The sequence below is a fragment of the Physeter macrocephalus genome, chromosome 20 (assembly GCF_002837175.3).
Source record: "Physeter macrocephalus isolate SW-GA chromosome 20, ASM283717v5, whole genome shotgun sequence".
In the NCBI taxonomy this organism is placed as follows: Eukaryota; Metazoa; Chordata; class Mammalia; order Artiodactyla; family Physeteridae; genus Physeter; species Physeter macrocephalus.
This window is the reverse complement of record NC_041233.1, coordinates 23709102-23726085: the sequence shown is the minus strand read 5'-3', so window position 1 is coordinate 23726085 and position 16984 is coordinate 23709102. Positions and strand designations below refer to the sequence as shown.

Sequence of the window (16984 nt, the reverse complement as noted above, 5' to 3'; positions counted from 1 at the left end):
TCTGCCGAACTTTCCACAATCTGGATTGTGTCAGTCTTGAGGGTATCATTTTAACAACGTTCCTTTGTCCCTTGTATTTCCTTGAATTGGTAGTTAGATTATAGGCTTGATTGGATCCAAGTTCATTTCTACTCCTCTTCCTCCTCCTCCTCTCTGCTTCTTTTTCTGGACAATTCTATTTAATAGGTGACATTTTATTCTTCCATCAGGGGATGCACAATGTCTGACGATCTCTCTTTTTGTGATATTAGCAGCCACAGATGATCAGTGCCTGGATCCTTCAACTCATTAGGGATGTAAAATGGTGATATTCAATTCTATGACTCCTTACTTGATTATTAGCTGGGACATTTCGCAAGATTTAATGTAAAGGATTCAGCAGTCTTTTTGGCTTTTTGAAGCCTGGATTACCCAGAAAGGGCTCAAGGGAAAAATATTTCTTGGGTTCTTCCACGTTCGTAACAGTTTGGCTTTTATACTTGAAGGTCAGTTTCACTCGGTATAAAATCCTTTGTTCACATTTCCTGAAATATGTCAGTATATTGTCTTGTGACATAAATCATTGCTGTTGAAAAGTCAGATGACAACTTGTTTTTCTTTCCTTTATAAGTGATTTGCAGATGTAGAGAACAAATGTATGGACACCAAGGGAGGAAAGTGGCGAGGGTGGTGGTGGTGGTGTGATGAATTGGGGGATTGGGATTGACATGTATACACTAATATGTATGAAATGGATAACTAATAAGAACCTGCTGCATTAAAAAATAAATAAAATAAAATTCAAAAAAAAATAAGTGATTTGTCTTTTTGCTTTTATTCTTTTTTTTTTTTTTTTTCCTTTAAAGCCCAATAGTTTTCCTAGACATAAGTCTCAGGGTTGACTCACCCAGGTATACAGATGCTTCTTCCAGATGAAATTTCAGGCCATGCTCTCTGTAAGGAACATTTCCTTGAATTACAGTTTTTAGTACTTTTTCTGCTCCACTGTTTTGCTTTTCTTCAGGGTTCTTCATGGATTCCTATTACATGTATGGTCACTCTTCCTTTTCTATATTTTCTCTGTTCTATCACTCTTGAATCTTTTTATCTCTTTATCTTTGCCCTCCTTTCTATCTTAGTTTTCTTTGAAAATATTCTCTATTATGGTTATTCTCTCTTCTGTTCCTTTTTGTTTCATCTTCATTTCTGAAATGGTTTCTTGTTCTATATAGTTAGTTATTTTCTGACTTTATCATCATTCTTTTCAAAACTTTCTTCTTTTTTCCCTAATCACCTGACTTCTTAGCTCATCCAATTTTGATTTATATAGTTTCATAATTTCTATCATTTAAAATTTTTCTCTAATTTTTTTTGAAATGTTTTCATCTCTTTTGTGGACATGTTTTCCTGGCATGCTTTTATTATTTGTAGGAATGTTATTTTGCAACTCATTCTCCTTTTTCTCATAATTTTACATAGGATTCAACCTTGATGCTTTTCTGATGCTCCTTTTTAAAGTAAAGTGAATTTTCCAGTATTTTTAGGAGACATCAGGTGAGTAAGGATAGTTTTCTAACTTCATGGGTCTTGAGCTCCTCATTCTGTTGAGTTTACAAAGGGATTGTTCTAATTACTATTGCTGCATAACACATCACCCCAAATTTAGTGTATAAAACAACAACCATTTTATTGTGTTCACAGTTTCTGTGGGCCAGACATTCAGAAAGAATACGGTCAGGATGGCATGTCTCTGCATCGTGATGCCTGGTGTCGCAGCTGGAAGACTGAGTGGAGATGACTTGAAAGTGCTGGGGCCATCTGACAGCTCATTCACTCATATGTCTAGTGCTGGATGCCGGCTATCTGGTAGAATACCTACCTGTGATCTCTTTATGTGGCTTGTTGGGCTTCCTCACAGCATGGTGGTTGATTTCCAAGAGTGAACATTTTAAGAAAGAAGGTGGACATACATGGCATTTGGACAGTCTTGAAAGCCACATGGCCTCTACTTTCACGGTACTCTATGTGTCAAGCCAGTCACAAAGTTCCAGCCAGGTCCACAGGTCCCACAATTAAAGGGACAAAAGTCAAGGCCACATTGTAAGAAGGGCATGCAGGGGACTTCCCTGGTGGTGCAATGGTTAAGACTCCGTGCTCCCAATGCAGGGGAACTGGGTTCGATCCCTGATCAGGGAACTAGATCCCACATGCATGCCACAACTAAGAAGCCAGCATGCTGCAACTAAGGAGCCCACAAGCCACAACTAAGGAGCCCACATGCCACAACTAAGACCCAGCACAACCAAATAAATAAATAAATATTTTTTAAAAAAGAAGGGGGTTTCCCTGGTGGCACAGCGGTTAAGAATCCACCTGCCAATGGGTTCAAGCCCTGGCCCAGGAAGATCTCACATGCCATGGAGCAACTAAGCCCATGCGCCACAACTACTGGAGCCTGCGATTTAGAGCCCGCACTCTAGAGCCTGCGACACAACTACTGAGCCCATGTGCTGCAACTACTGAAGCCCGTTAAGAAAGAAGGTGGACATACATGGCATTTGGACAGTCTTGAAAGCCACATGGCCTCTACTTTCACGGTACTCTATGTGTCAAGCCAGTCACAAAGTTCCAGCCAGGTCCACAGGTCCCACAATTAAAGGGACAAAAGTCAAGGCCACATTGTAAGAAGGGCATGCAGGGGACTTCCCTGGTGGTGCAATGGTTAAGACTCCGTGCTCCCAATGCAGGGGAACTGGGTTCGATCCCTGATCAGGGAACTAGATCCCACATGCATGCCACAACTAAGAAGCCAGCATGCTGCAACTAAGGAGCCCACAAGCCACAACTAAGGAGCCCACATGCCACAACTAAGACCCAGCACAACCAAATAAATAAATAAATATTTTTTAAAAAAGAAGGGGGTTTCCCTGGTGGCACAGCGGTTAAGAATCCACCTGCCAATGGGTTCAAGCCCTGGCCCAGGAAGATCTCACATGCCATGGAGCAACTAAGCCCATGCGCCACAACTACTGGAGCCTGCGATTTAGAGCCCGCACTCTAGAGCCTGCGACACAACTACTGAGCCCATGTGCTGCAACTACTGAAGCCCGTGCGCCTAGAGCCCATGCTCTGCAACAAGAGAAGCCACCGCAATGAGAAGTCTGTGTGCACCACAACGAAGAGTAGCCCCCGCTGGCCGTAACTAGAGAAAGACCACACACAGCAACAAAGACCCAATGCAGCCAAAAATAAATTAATTAATTTAAAGAAAAAAGAAGGGCATGTGGGATGAGGAGATAATTTTTGCAGCCATCTTCAGAAAATAAAATCTGCCTCAGTGATTTATATATATGTTTCTGTGTATATATAATATATATGTATGTACACACACACATGACTTTGTACTTCTTGAGATCCCTTGATCCTCTATCCTCCAACCCACGTTTGCCTGGAGCTTTTCTTTCTTTGTCCTTAGTGTGCCTGTCCTGATTAGTTTGGATTCTACTCTCCAAGTCCCAGTGTGGGACTTTGTCATTAAAAAGAGCTCCAGGGCTTCCCCGGTGGCACAGTTGTTGAGAGTCCGCCTGCCGATGCAGGGGACACGAGTTCGTGCCCTGGTCCGGGAAGATCCCACATGCCACGGGGCGGCTGGGCCTGTGAGCCATGGCCGCTGGGCCTGCGCGTCCGGAGCCTGTGCTCCGCAATGGGAGAGGCCACAACAGTGAGAGGCCCGCGTACCGAAAAAAAAAAAAAAAGAGCTCCAGTCTATTAGTTTCAGGAGTGTATAGGGGAAACAAAAGTGAGTTTATGGGACCCAGATGGCTCTAGCACCATCAGACCTCACTGTACAGTGGTTGCCTGGCACTTGTATACAAATTGGATACTGCAGAAGTATTTTCTAGTTTTAGCTGCTTTTGAATTGGCCTGCCATGCTTTTGAGTAGAAGTTGGTGATTTGGGAATTTAACTGTTCTCAGGACCATCAGAAGCCCAGGTGTCTTCCTTCTGCTTTCTCCTACACAGAAACCAGTATCACATGAGTTTAGTAACTATGGTTTGTCCCCACTCAATTGGTATTTTGAGCTTGTGGGTTTAATTTGTCACCTAGTTTTGTTGTAGAAATTGTCTGTGGCTCTTCTGATTTTTTTATTCTAGTTAGGTTTTTTTGGGGGGGTGGGGGAGGCATATTAGTCTGTTAGGTCTGTCATAACAAAATACCACAGGCTGGGTGGCTCAAACAACAGAAATTTAGTTTCTCACAGTTTTGGAGGCTAAGTCCAAGATCAAGGTGCTGTCAGTGTTGGTTTCTGGTGAGACCTTTCTGCCTGGCTTATAGATAGCCATCTTCTCACTGTGTCCTCACGTGGCCTTTCCTCTGTGAGTACATGGAGAGAGGGAATGAGATCTCTGGTGTCTCTTCCTCTTCTAAAGACACCCATCCTGTCAGATTAGACCCCTTATGAACTCAATGAACTTTAATTATATACTTTGAGGCCCTATCTCCAAATACAGTCACTTTGGGGGTTAGAGCTTCAACATACAGATTTTGGGAGGACAGTGTTCAGTCCATAACAGGGGGAACTTGGGGAGAGGCTAGAACTACATTCTGCCATCTTCCCAGAATGAGAGAGCTTTGGCTGTAGTCCGTACAGGCCAGTGACCCAGGAGAGGGAGCGGAGTGGAGGAGGGTGGGGAGTGCTCTGGAGGTGAAGGGAAGATGCCATCCAGCACTTGACAAAGGCCTTCCGTGGCTGGGGTCCTGCCTACGTCTGCCTCTCATCAACTCCTGACAGGTGCTGCCCTCCCCAGTATGCTCCAAGGACAGCAAGCAGCTTCTCGAGTTCCTGGCATCCACCATCCTGCTCCTGGTCCCCTTGCCTTCGCACCCACAGTTGTGACTGTCCGTAAAGCCCTTCCTCGCTTCCCTGCCGCTTCTCTCCAGTTCAGTCAAGAGCCCCTATTTATTTTATCCTTTAGCATTTACCTTGGGCGTCTCCTTCTCTAGAAAATCTTCTTAGCTGTCTAGCTGGCTGCAGGGACCCACCATCTCCACGCTCCCAAGCTGTGCGTTCATGCACACACACATACACACCACACACGTGCACACGCACGCACAGTCCCGTGCCACCCACAGATGCCTCCTCACTGCACTTCCCTCAATTGTGTCTTTACGAGCACCTCCACCACTAGATGGTGAGCCCCCTGAGGGCAAGGCCTGTGTTTTGTCACCTGCAGCACACTGGATCCCTGCTCTCAATTCACTCCCCTCATCACAGAATTCTCTATCTATGCCATCACCGTGGCTTCATGGTGGGTAAGATAGACCTCTCCACCTTCATACCTTTAGGTTGGGCATGGAATTTGTTCTGGCCAGCAATGTTGCAGAGGCTTTAAATGTGCTTGGGTGGTTTGTTTTGTCTCTTGTATTCCTGTGATCTCCCTCGAAAAGAACATGCTCCAGGATAGCCACTGGTCCATGTAGAATGTGGGGACGTGAAGAGTAGACCTGAACCCAACCCAAAGGCTGGACCCGAGCCCAGCCAATCTGTGGCCTGAAACAGAAATCCCTGCTGACCCCCGACTTACCTAGGAATGAGGAAAATAAATACTTGTTATTGGGAGCCACCGAGATTTGCAGGATGTTTGTTTTGCAGACTTATTGCAGCAATAGCTGACAAAGACAACATTCATCCTAGTGTTCGCAAGCCCAGCACAATCCTGGGCCAAAAAAATGTTTGTTGAATAAAGAAGCAAATCCAGGGACTTCCCTGTGGCGCAGTGGCTGAGAATCTGCCTGCCAATGCAGGGGACACGGGTTCAAGCTCTGGTCCGGGAAGATCCCAAATGCCACAGAGCAACTAAGCCCATGTGCCACAACTACTGAGCCTGCGCTCTAGAGCCCATGAGCCACAACTACTGAAGCCCGCGCACCTAGAGCCTGTGCTCCGCAACAAGAGAAGCCACCGCAATGAGAAGCCCACGCACCGTAATGAATAGCAGCCCCCGCTCACCGCAACTAGAGAAAGCCCACGTGCGGCAACAAAGACCCAACGCAGCCAAAAATTTAAAAATTAAATTTAAAAAAAGATTTTAAAAATTAAAAAATAAAATAAAAAAAGAAGCAAATACATCCTTTGATCCAATACCTTTGCAGTATGAGTCAGTTCAAGTCACCACACCTTCTGAGACCTCGGCTACCTCTTCTTTGTAAAGGGGATAATAATGGTTTCTTTGTAGGGTTGCTGTCAGGTGTCAATGAAATAATGTAGGTAAAGCTCCTGGCACTTTGTGCCCCCAAAATGCCATTTTTCTTCCTCCCTCTTCACTCCCTGACATCTTTAAGTGAACTCTTAGGTTAAAATGATGGGGGCCCAGGAAGCTGAGTGGGGAGACGGAAGAGCTTACTCTAGGGTCTTGGGCCTCGGGCCCTTTAACTCCAGCTGGGGAAGTCTCTTTATATTCTTCGCCTTCCCCTCTTCCTTTGCCCCCAGGATTTTTCCCTGAGTCACTGCCAACTAGCTCGGCCTGGCCCAGAGAAGGGGATTTGCCCCAGATCCTAAGAATGGCTCAACAATTCCTTGGCAGCATGCAGCTGGGCTGCCTTAGGTCAGGCAGCTTACACTTCCTCTCTCTTCTTGGAAGGTAGCCACTATGTAAGAGGCCTGACTACTCTGAAACCACCATGCTGTGAGGAAGCCCAAGCTAGCCACATGGGGAGAGAGAGGCCATGTTGAGAAGTACTAACGTGCCACACGTGGGAGTGAAGCCTCTTGGACTTCCCAGCCCAGGCCACCTCAATTGCCAGCTGAACACCACAGAGTGAGTGACCTCGGTTGATGCCATGTAGAGCAGAGGAGCCTTCCAGACAAATCCAGTCAACCCACAAGATTGTGAGAAATAACACATTTTTGTTGTTTTATGTCATTAAGTTTTGAGGTGGTTTGTTACACAACAGATAAGTTCATAAATAACCGAAACTCTTTCTCTATAATATGTTATATATAATATGTATAATATATATTTTTATAATTATTTGCACCAATGAACCATTTGAGAGGAAGTGGTAGAAATCATGACCCTAAGTATTTCTGTGTGTATCTCTAATGAACCAAATATCATCTTACAGAAGAGTACAGTTATCAAACTCAAGAAATTTAATATTGACACAATATTATTATTCATTATGTCCCTATTCATATTGGGTCAATTATCAAAATAATGTCTTTCATAGTGATTTTTTTTTTTCAGTTCCAGAATCCAGTTCAGGATTACACATTACTTTCAGTGGTTGTATTACTTGTAAGTAGCTGCATAACAAGTCACCCCAAAACTTAGTGGCTTAAAGCAGCAACCTTTATCATCTCACAGTTTCTGTGGGTCAAGAATCTGGATGTGGCCTCGCTGGGCTACTTGGCTCAAGGAGACAATCAAGGTGTCAGCCAGGGCTGCAGTGATCTCAAGATTCAACTGGGGCAGGATCTGCTTCCAGGCTCACTCAGGAATTGCTGGCAGGATTCAGTCACGTCAGGCTGTTGGCCCAAGGGCCTCAGTTCCTTGAAACACGGGCCTCTCCATAGCGTAGATCACAATCTGGCAATTTGTTTCATCAGACCAAGCAAGCTGAGAAGAACCAGAGAGGGAATGCTAGCAAGACAGAAGTCACAGTCTTTTGTAATCTAAACACAGTCTTTTGGGTTCTCAGAAATGACATTCCATCACCTTTGCTGTACTCTGTTATTAGAAGCAAGTCACCAACATGGAAGCAACCTAAGTGTCCATCAACAGATGAATGGATAAAGAAGATATGGTATATTTATACAATGTAATATTACTCAGCCATAAAAAAGCATTAAATATTGCCATTTGCAGTAACATGGGTGGACCTAGAGATTATCATACTAAGTGAAGTAAGTCAGATGGAAAAAGACAGACTTTACATGCTATCACTTATATGTGGAATCTAAAAAATAACACAAATGAATTTATTGACAAAACAGAAGCAGACTCACAGAAACAGAAAACAAACTTATGGTTACAAAAGGGGAAAGGCATGGGGGAGGGATAAGTTAGGAGCATGGAATTAACAGATATACACCACTATATATAAAATAGATGAACAACAAGGTTTTACTGTATAGTACAGGGAACTATATTCAGTATCTTGTAATAACCTATAATGGAAAAGAATCTGCAAACAAATAACTGAATCATTTTGCTGTATACCTGAAACTAATACAATATCGTAAATCAACTATACTTTAATTAAAAAAAAAAAAGAAGAAGCAAGTCACCAGATCCAGGCACACTCAAGGAGAGGTGATGACATAAAAGAGGGGGTGTAATTGGTGACCATCTTAGAAGCCTGCCTGCCACAGTGCTCATGCCTCTTTAATCTCTTCCAACCTGGAATGGTTTCTTAGCCTTTTCCTTTGTCTTTCATGTCATTTGACATTTTAAATATTACAGGCTAACTGTTTTGTAGATGTCCCTCAGTTTGGGTTTGTTTGATGTTTCCTCATGATTAGACTGAGGTGATTTTTTTTCTTTTTTTCGCAGGAATAATTCATACATTGTGTCCATCCCAGCACATCACATCAGGAGGCACATGATGTCAGTGTGTGCCATTATTTGTGACCTCAGCTTGTGTCAATGTCGATTAAAAAATTATTCAATAGTCAATCTAAGAAAGAAATGGAAAATTTTAATTGAGCCAACCTGGGGATTATAACCTGGGAGACAGTCTTTCAGACAGCTCTGAGAACTGTTCCAAAGAGGTAAGTGGGGAGGCTAGTATATATGTGAGTTTGGTGAAGGGGTACGTGCAACCAAGCACACATCTCAGTAGAAGGTTACTATTATTCAGATGAACAGATATCTTAGTTAATGGCTTTAGTGCTTTTCTAAGTCTGGGAAAATGCAAGAAGCTGAGTTCATAAAATTTTTCCTGAAAATATCCAATTATCTGAGGGCCAGTTCTCTCAGTTTTCCTAGACCACAAAGTGCCTCATCCTGATCCCTGAACCCATTTCAAGGTGTACTGTAAGTCAGCGACTGCAGTGGCTAACAACTTGATTCTCATAGAACTGGATGGTGGGCAACTTTCTTTATATTACAATCGCCTTCCTTTCAGCCTTAATTTCGACCAAGGTTTGGGAGGCATTTCATGACCAATTTGTCCCATGGCCTTAGGAATGCTCATTCTTAGGTCAGGAGAAGATTTTGTTGATAGGCCACTCAACATGCTATTATTGGACTAGGCCCTGTTAACAGCAGCCAGAAGCCTCTAGATCCCCTGTCTAACTAGTCTGTTATGGTCCAGAAAATGGTACCCTCTTGTTGTTTCTTCCCATATCTAGAGTTACACTATGACAATCATTGATCTTAAAGGACTATATATTTGCTCAACTTGCCTAGTTGAGCAAATATATAGTCCTAGTTTCAAGTTGCCTAGCCATCATTATTTTTTTAAATAAATTTATTTATTTATTCATTTATTTAATTTTTGGCTGCATTGGGTCCTCGCTGCTGCACCCGGGTTTTCTCTAGTTGCTGAGAGCAGGGGCTACTCTTCGTTGCGGTGCGCGGGCTTCTCATTGCGGTGGCTTCTCTTGTTGCGGACCACAGGCTCTAGGCACGTGGGCTTCAGTAGTTGTGGCACACAGGCTTCAGTAGTTGTGGCTCATGGGCTCTAGAGCGCAGGCTCAGTAGTTGTGGCGCACGGGCTTCAGTAGTTGTGGCTCGTGGGCTATAGAGCGCAGGCTCAGTAGTTGTGGCGCACGGGCTTAGCTGCTCCGCGGCATGTGGGATCTTCCCAGACCAGGGCTCGAACCCGTGTCCCCTGCATTGGCAGGCGGATTCTTAACCACTGCACCACCAGGGAAGCCCCCGTCATCATTATTTTTATCAGAGGCTGCCACATATGTGGTAATGAGAGAATAATAATCTTGTAAAATAGGCAGAATATAAGTAATACAGCTAGTAACATTACTAAGGTCATAAATAAGTATTCAAGCTAAGAACTTCCATTAGATGCAGCCCAGTATCTCCCCAGGTTGTCTGACCAGTCTGTTCTGCACCAATCGATATCTTTAAGGGAAATGTTATATTGCCTTTGTATATAAAGTTCACCAAAGATGTCTGCCCAGACAAAGAGAGTGGTGGGTCATCGTGACCCTTTACAAGATTGAGAAAGGAATGGTGTCTTCTAAGGAGTTACATGGCTGGTGTCAGAAGGAGAAAAATTTATCTTTCCGATTGAGCAGGTATTTCTGCCATTGCGGAGGTCTAGTTACCACATAATGGGGATGCACAAAGGTGCTAGAGGGGAGAGAGGAGGCCAAAGGACAGAGAAAGTTTTCTGTTTAAATTTTTCTTGTCTTGCCTTTAAAGTGCGAATTTTTATTTCATCACTTTGGATCACTTGGTTAAAATGGTGCTCAGCCTCCCACATTCTTAACCCTCTTGCAATTCTGCCTCTGGCCTGGAAAGTTCTTTCAATTTTTCAAACAGCGTTTAAAAAAAAAAAAAAAAAAAAAAAACCTGAGACCAATTCTCTTGGCAGAGCAACTGTGGGAAGAAGTAGAGCCTGGAAACTATTTTAGGATGAAAATAATTCTCAATGTCCTGGATCAGACCCTTACTCTCTACCTCTCACTTGCACCCAAGATACCCTCACTGAAGGCCCAAGTAGTGGCTGACATGCTTCAGGAGAGAATACCCTTTTACACCTATGTTTCTTTCAATTGCTGGTCCCTTTACTTAGAAAGCCATGGCTCACTGCTACCTTCTTTCCTATCTGCAGAACTTCAGCTCATCTCTTAAGACCAGGCCTGGGGTCTTCAGCTCCAGGAATAAGGCTGCCGCACTGCACAGTCCCAGGGGCCACCAGTCACATCACATTCCACATGCCTGGTGCCCCTGGAGTTGTGCAAGCCTGTGGTCTTGCTCTGGAGACACCTATCCCCATCCCCAGCCCTAGCCTCACCTCACACAGCACACTGATTCACTAGTGCTTGTTCAGACATAGGTCTGTCTTCTCTAATCAGAAGGTGAGACTAGGCTTGTTTACCTCTATGGGCCCCCACATCCAATATGTGTTCAACAAGCATTGGGTGAACACAGGAATTCCTCAGTGACTACTCAGGTGCACCCTCCCCACCCCTGACCAACATCAGTAGCACAGAGTCTCATTCTCTACAATCTGGTGGTGACACGGTCTAAGTTTCCACCTTTGTATCCCCTGAGGGGCATCACAAAGTTCTGGCAATAAAATTCCAGACTCCGTACGTCCCGCAGGAAGGCCTCCCTTATAAGACCAGCAGGTGCAGTTAAAGGTAGCTTCTTGACAGATTTGTGAGGCTGAAATGGAGGCCCTCCCTTCTAAGAAGAGGGGATAGGGTACCTGGAGAAACCCATGTGTCAAGATACTGACTCTAAAAACAAGTTGGAGAGCCTGCAGACTGACTCCGGGGCAGAGGCCGGGCCCCTGTGATGTGAGGCGAGAGCAACCAGGGTGGCTGGAGCTGCAGAGGGAGGGGTTCCGGGAGCTTTTACCCAGGAAGTGAGCTGGGGTCTCAATTCTCACCAAACCCCTGGTCCCCTATTGCAGGTCGCTGTTAATAACAGAAGGGAAGCACCCAGTCGGGGTTTTTCTGCTATAAGAGATACCAAGGTCTCATCTCACAGCCTTGAGTACCTTGCCCAGGCCCCCTCCAGCTGGCAGCTGGTTGAAGCTTTGGAGGCTCTGGACCCAGGTAATGAACAGGGCCCTCTGACTTCTTGCACCTGTAAGGACCTGCTCGTGGGTCATTCTCAATCCTCTTTGGACTTCTCATCTACACGTGTTGAGAATGACAGATGCCAAGGGCAGCTGTTGAGGGTTTTGCTTTTTTGTTTGTGTTCCAATTCCAAGCCCTTTCCCACGCTAGCCTTGTACCCCAGAGGTGGCTCTGCCCAGCAGGGCACTGCACCAGGCGCAGGAGGTATCACACTTGGTCAGATGGGACCATAGGTCACCGTGAAACAATACTTATTCATTTAACCAAAGTGACAATAAAAGATTTCAAAAGCAAATACAGAACGTTTTAAATTACTTAAAAGCTTGGAAAGAAACTTACAATCTGTTATCAAAAGCAGCTCAACAGTCCAAAAAAACTTTCTTCTCTTCGTAGAGAGAGAAAACAAACCCAGGTTTTACACCATCTTACCTTTAATATTAAAATTCATTTACTCAATTAAACTCATTCTAATCTTCTTTAGTCCTGACTACACATAGAATTCCTTTCTAAAGACTTTTCTTTTTCCTCTTGCAAAGCTTCCACAACTTTCTATACCCATATTAATTTGTCCCATATTTTCTTTCCCATTTAGAAATAACAGTTTTAGGACTAAATTACTTTCCTTCTCTTAACAAAATGCATTTCCATTTCTTACACCTTCTTTTCCTTGCATACAAAGGTGTTTTCTTACTAAATTTTAGTTTTAATTAAATATATTAATTAGAATTCTCAACTCTTGAAACCTTAATTTCTAGTGAAAACTAAGAAATAAGCAACTATGAACTGTCTTTTACATTAGCACTCTGTAGATTAGCAAACTTGTAAAATATTCAATAAACTTCCATCATTTAACTTAATTTAGCAAAACTCTAAAGTTTCAAGTTACCAAATATCTGAAGAAACTACTTTTAAGTAGACAGTCATAAAACATAATTATTCCTAAAGAGTTCTCCTTAAAAAAAAAACTTATCTCATTTACATTTAATTTACTTTAAAAAATTTCATCATACCAAGTTATTTTTCTTGTTGACAAATTCTGCAACAGATATAATAAGATCTTATTTAACCTCCAGTAAACCTAGGTACAATAAAAATATCAAACTTAATGTTGATGCCTCCAAGGATATGTCTGATTAATTAAACCAGCAAAAATCAACTTTAATGCCCAAAGTTAATTTAATACTGAATATTTCCCAGTTCACATAAACCTGAAATTTCTTTGGTTTAGTTTCTTGTATATTTCTTTTTCTTTTAATAATTTTTAAAATTTTATTTATTTATTTTTGACTGCGTTGGGTCTTTGTTGCTGCACGCGGGCTTTCTCTAGTTGCAGCGAGTGGGGGCTACTCTTCGTTGCGGTGCACGGGCTTCTCATCGTGGTGGCTTCTCTTGCTGCAGAGCACAGGCTCTAGTTGCATGGGCTTCAGTAGTTGTGGCTTGTGGACTCTAGAGCACAGGCTCAGTAGTTGTGGCACACGGCATGCTCTGCGGCATGTGGGATCTTCCCGGACAAGGGCTCGAACCCATGTCCCCTGCATTGGCAGGCGGATTCTTAACCATTGAGCCACCAGGGAAGTCCCAAGAAATTAATTTTGTTAATAAGTTCTGGAAGTTGAGACATATCACATGTATAATGTACACACAGACATATAGACAGATACAACTAGAGACCTCATAGCTTCATTTTAACTTAGTCATGAATCAAGTATTACAATATAAAACTCACTAGTTTATAACTAACAGTTGGAATAAGTTAAGTTTAAAAAGGCCTCTTCCCTCCACCCCCCATTTTTCCTCTCAGTCTCAGGAATTGGAGATGTCTAGATAAGACAGGAGTTCCTGAGAGCCCTGGTAGAACATTTACAGCTCAAGGCACAGGGAGAGAAAAGCAAGTTCCTCCTAGAACTTGCTCTCCTAGGGTCAGAATTCTGAAAAGATGTTTTATCAAGCTGGCAAAACTAGTTATGGATTATCAAATGAGCGTAATCTTGGGCATTTTTCTCCAGAGTCTAAAGAATACTGTGGTTACACAGGGTTACCAAAAAAAAAAAAAAAAAAAAAATCATCTTTTTGTCTTTAGTCATGGTACGAGAACAAAAGGTGGTCCAATTTTGTAGGATGCATCCTAAAGGGCTATTTTTAGTAACTGAACTTTTGTTTAATGTTTAATCTCCACCAATTAAAATAGTGTACCTTCTTTAGCACAAACACATACACACACACAAACACACACACACACACAAACACACACACACACACACACACACAAAGATAAAAGACAAACCAATTCCAAAAGGCTCAAAGCCAAACCAGTTCCAAAAGGCTAACTTTGATACAATAGCATAAAAGCCTATACACAAAGAATTTCATGTCATTTTCCTTCCCTTTTACAAACACAGCTCCAGTTGACGGTCCCTTCATGGTGGCCAAAACTGTTATCAAACCGAACTCGGGTCTGCTTGGCCAACAAGCAGCATAGCCAATATACTACACCAGGTTGTGGTGAAGGAAAGTACAGGGTTTATTTGCAAGGCACCCAGCAAATGAGTGGGAGACACGCCTCAGATCTGCTCCACTTGGTCTTTGAGTGAGGGGGTTTTATAAAGGGGGAGAACAAAGAGGCTGGGATTAACCATCTTGCGACATTTCCGTGACATTTTTTAACCTTTCTTTAAATTGAAGTATAGTTAATTTATAATATTGTGTCAGTTTCAGGTACACAGCAAAGTGATTCAGATATACATATATATGTGTATATATATGTATATATACACATATATATTCTTTTCCAGATTCTTTTCCATTATAGGTTATTACAAGATATTGACTATAGTTCTTATATTGTGCTTTCTGTGACATTCAGGTTCCCGGACTCAGGATGTCTCTGGTTTAGGATTCTCTGGCCAGGTGGTCCAGGCCTCAGGGGGGTCTGTTAACTTATCTTGCCCTGGAGAAACCACCTGAGTTTATACATTAATGATATCTGTAATAGCAACTTTAGTACATTAAAAGTGTTACAACAGCAACCTTAGTACATTAGCAATGTCCTCAACAGCAGCAATTTTTGTCAACTGACTCTGGTTGACTAGCGTTCAGGTAGTACAGGATTGAAGTCAGAGGGGACAAGAAAGGGAATAAAGTTTTGGAGAGACACATTAATCATAAACTCCTAAGGGAACTCAGGTTTTAGAAAGACTCCGTTTCAATAGGATGGGAGGCCGGAAGGACTTGAGGGGCTCTGGCAGAGTGAAGCCACGAGGATCTCCAGGCCACCTCCCTTCCAACCCTCCCCCGCCCCTCCCAACCCAGCAGGGGAGCTCTTTCCAGCGTCTCTGAAAGCGGGTAGGGATCCCAGCGGCTTTAAGAGAGTCCCAGGGGAGAGGCGGGCGGAGGCGCAGCGCTGGGAACAAAGGCCCACGGAGGGGTCCTGGAGAGCGCAGCTCCCCGTGGGCTGGGGCGACGGCGGCCCGCTCCCCCTCAGCTCCTCCCTCTCCTTCCCTGCTTCCACCCGGAGGCCCGTCGCGCAGCCCGAGCTGCGCCAACTTCGCCAGCGGTTCCCAAGTTGCCAGGGGCGCAGGGGTGGGAGCTGGGTGGGGTGAGGGAGAAAAGGAGGAGGAGGAGGGCTCCCCGAGCGCCTTGGACGCAGTTCAGGAATCCGCCGCCACTGCCGGCCGCTCGCGGACTCGGGCCGAACGGGGAAGGCGCCAGGCAGGACCGCTCGCTCGCTGCGCAGGACGGCGCCCTCCTGGCGCCGCTTCCCGCCCACCGTGCGAACCGGCGGGGCCGAGCCTCCTTCCCTCCCCGCCGCCGTCCCCGGCCGGAGCCGCTTCTGCCTGGTCCTGCCGAGAGGAGGGCAAAGTTGCGGGCGGATGCTGCCCGCGCCGGACCCCTGCCTCGGAAAGTCGGATCCGCCCCCGCTGGAGGAGGCTCGGTGGCGGGGTAAGTAGGGCACCGGCATCCCGGAATCGCCTCTGGGCCCGGGAGATGGCCCAATGGTGCGCACCCCACCATCCCCGATCGGAAGCGCGCGCCAAACTTTGGAGGAAGAGGGGGCGAAACCGAAGGTGGGAGAGGGAGTTCTCGGCGCGGGGAAAGCTCCACGCAGGCACCCACACCTCCAGACCCACTGCACCCAGATTCACAACTGCCACATACGCACAGCTTATCACCCATCGAGCCACAGACACACGCACATGCTTCAGACCGAACTGTACAATTCCGGAAGTGCGGGCGTTCGGATCTTTAGACCAAGTATGTCCTCCAGCCTCAAATAAATCCACTGTCTTTGTCTGCTGCCTCTGCAGCCCCACAGTGAGGTGTCCCCAAAGCGAGACGGGCACGAGAGAGGCTGCCTTGTCTTTGAAAAGTCGTGGCCGGGACCTCGAGGCTGAGAAGTGGGGAGGGGAAATCAGACACTTCAGTCGACTCTCCGGGTTCATCAGGAGCGAGTCTGGCGTGGAAACTCGGTGTCTGGGTGATGTGTCTGGGTGTGCGCAGCCCTTCCGGAGGCGAGGCCGGGAGAAAGGAGGGAGTGACTCATAAACTCAGACCCGGTGTGTTAGGGTCTGTGAGCAGAGTAGAAAAGGCTGGCAGGCGGTGCTGCCCTGGACAGCTGGGTGGTGGCAGTGACAGGGCCTGCGAGGGAAGCACAGACCCTTCCCCCTAGCGGATGTGCTTCCTCAGAGGGACTTCCAGGGGGGGTGGGCTGAGGAGATTCCAGCCCTGGGTGTGTATATGTAAAACGTGGTAGGGGATGTTTAACACTCCAAGGTCATGGAGAAAGCAGGGCAGTCCTGAAGCCATATTTATATTCATTGCATCTGAAGTTGTGTCTGTTTTCGGATGCCTTTGGTGTCCGGGGCTCCAGAATGTTTCAAAGGTTGTCCTGGATCTAGTACAGTGCCTAGCATTGTTGGTACTCGATAAATAGTTGTTTGATGAATAGTGACACCAATAATTCATATATGTTAAGGACACTCTATATGAGCCAAGCCAGGTGGCCTCGGCTAGGTTGGAATTGGTCTATCTGCAGAGGAGGGTGCCCTGAGTGGTTCCAGGGAGCCCTGCCTGATCTGTTTAGCCCAAGCAGCAGGTTCTGTTGGGCCCTGTGGGCTGGCATTGGGGACTTGAGTCTCAGCATTGGCCTCTGCTTCCCTAAGAGGGGCAGTAAGAAAGTCTCCATTTTTGCATTTGGCTAAGCTGGGAGTGTCGTGGAGTGTTCTTCCTGGC

General features: G+C 45.1%; 1 protein-coding gene across 1 annotated transcript in view; it reads left to right on the top strand.

The window, feature by feature from the left end:
• Positions 1-15132: 15132 nt before the first annotated feature.
• CHST3 (carbohydrate sulfotransferase 3) overlaps positions 15133-16984 on the top strand; it is a 45058-nt gene continuing 43206 nt past the window's right edge. The window contains exon 1 of the mRNA XM_007104470.4: positions 15133-15694. The gene's annotated coding sequence lies outside the window, so the exon portion shown is untranslated. The remainder of the gene's footprint in view (positions 15695-16984) is intronic.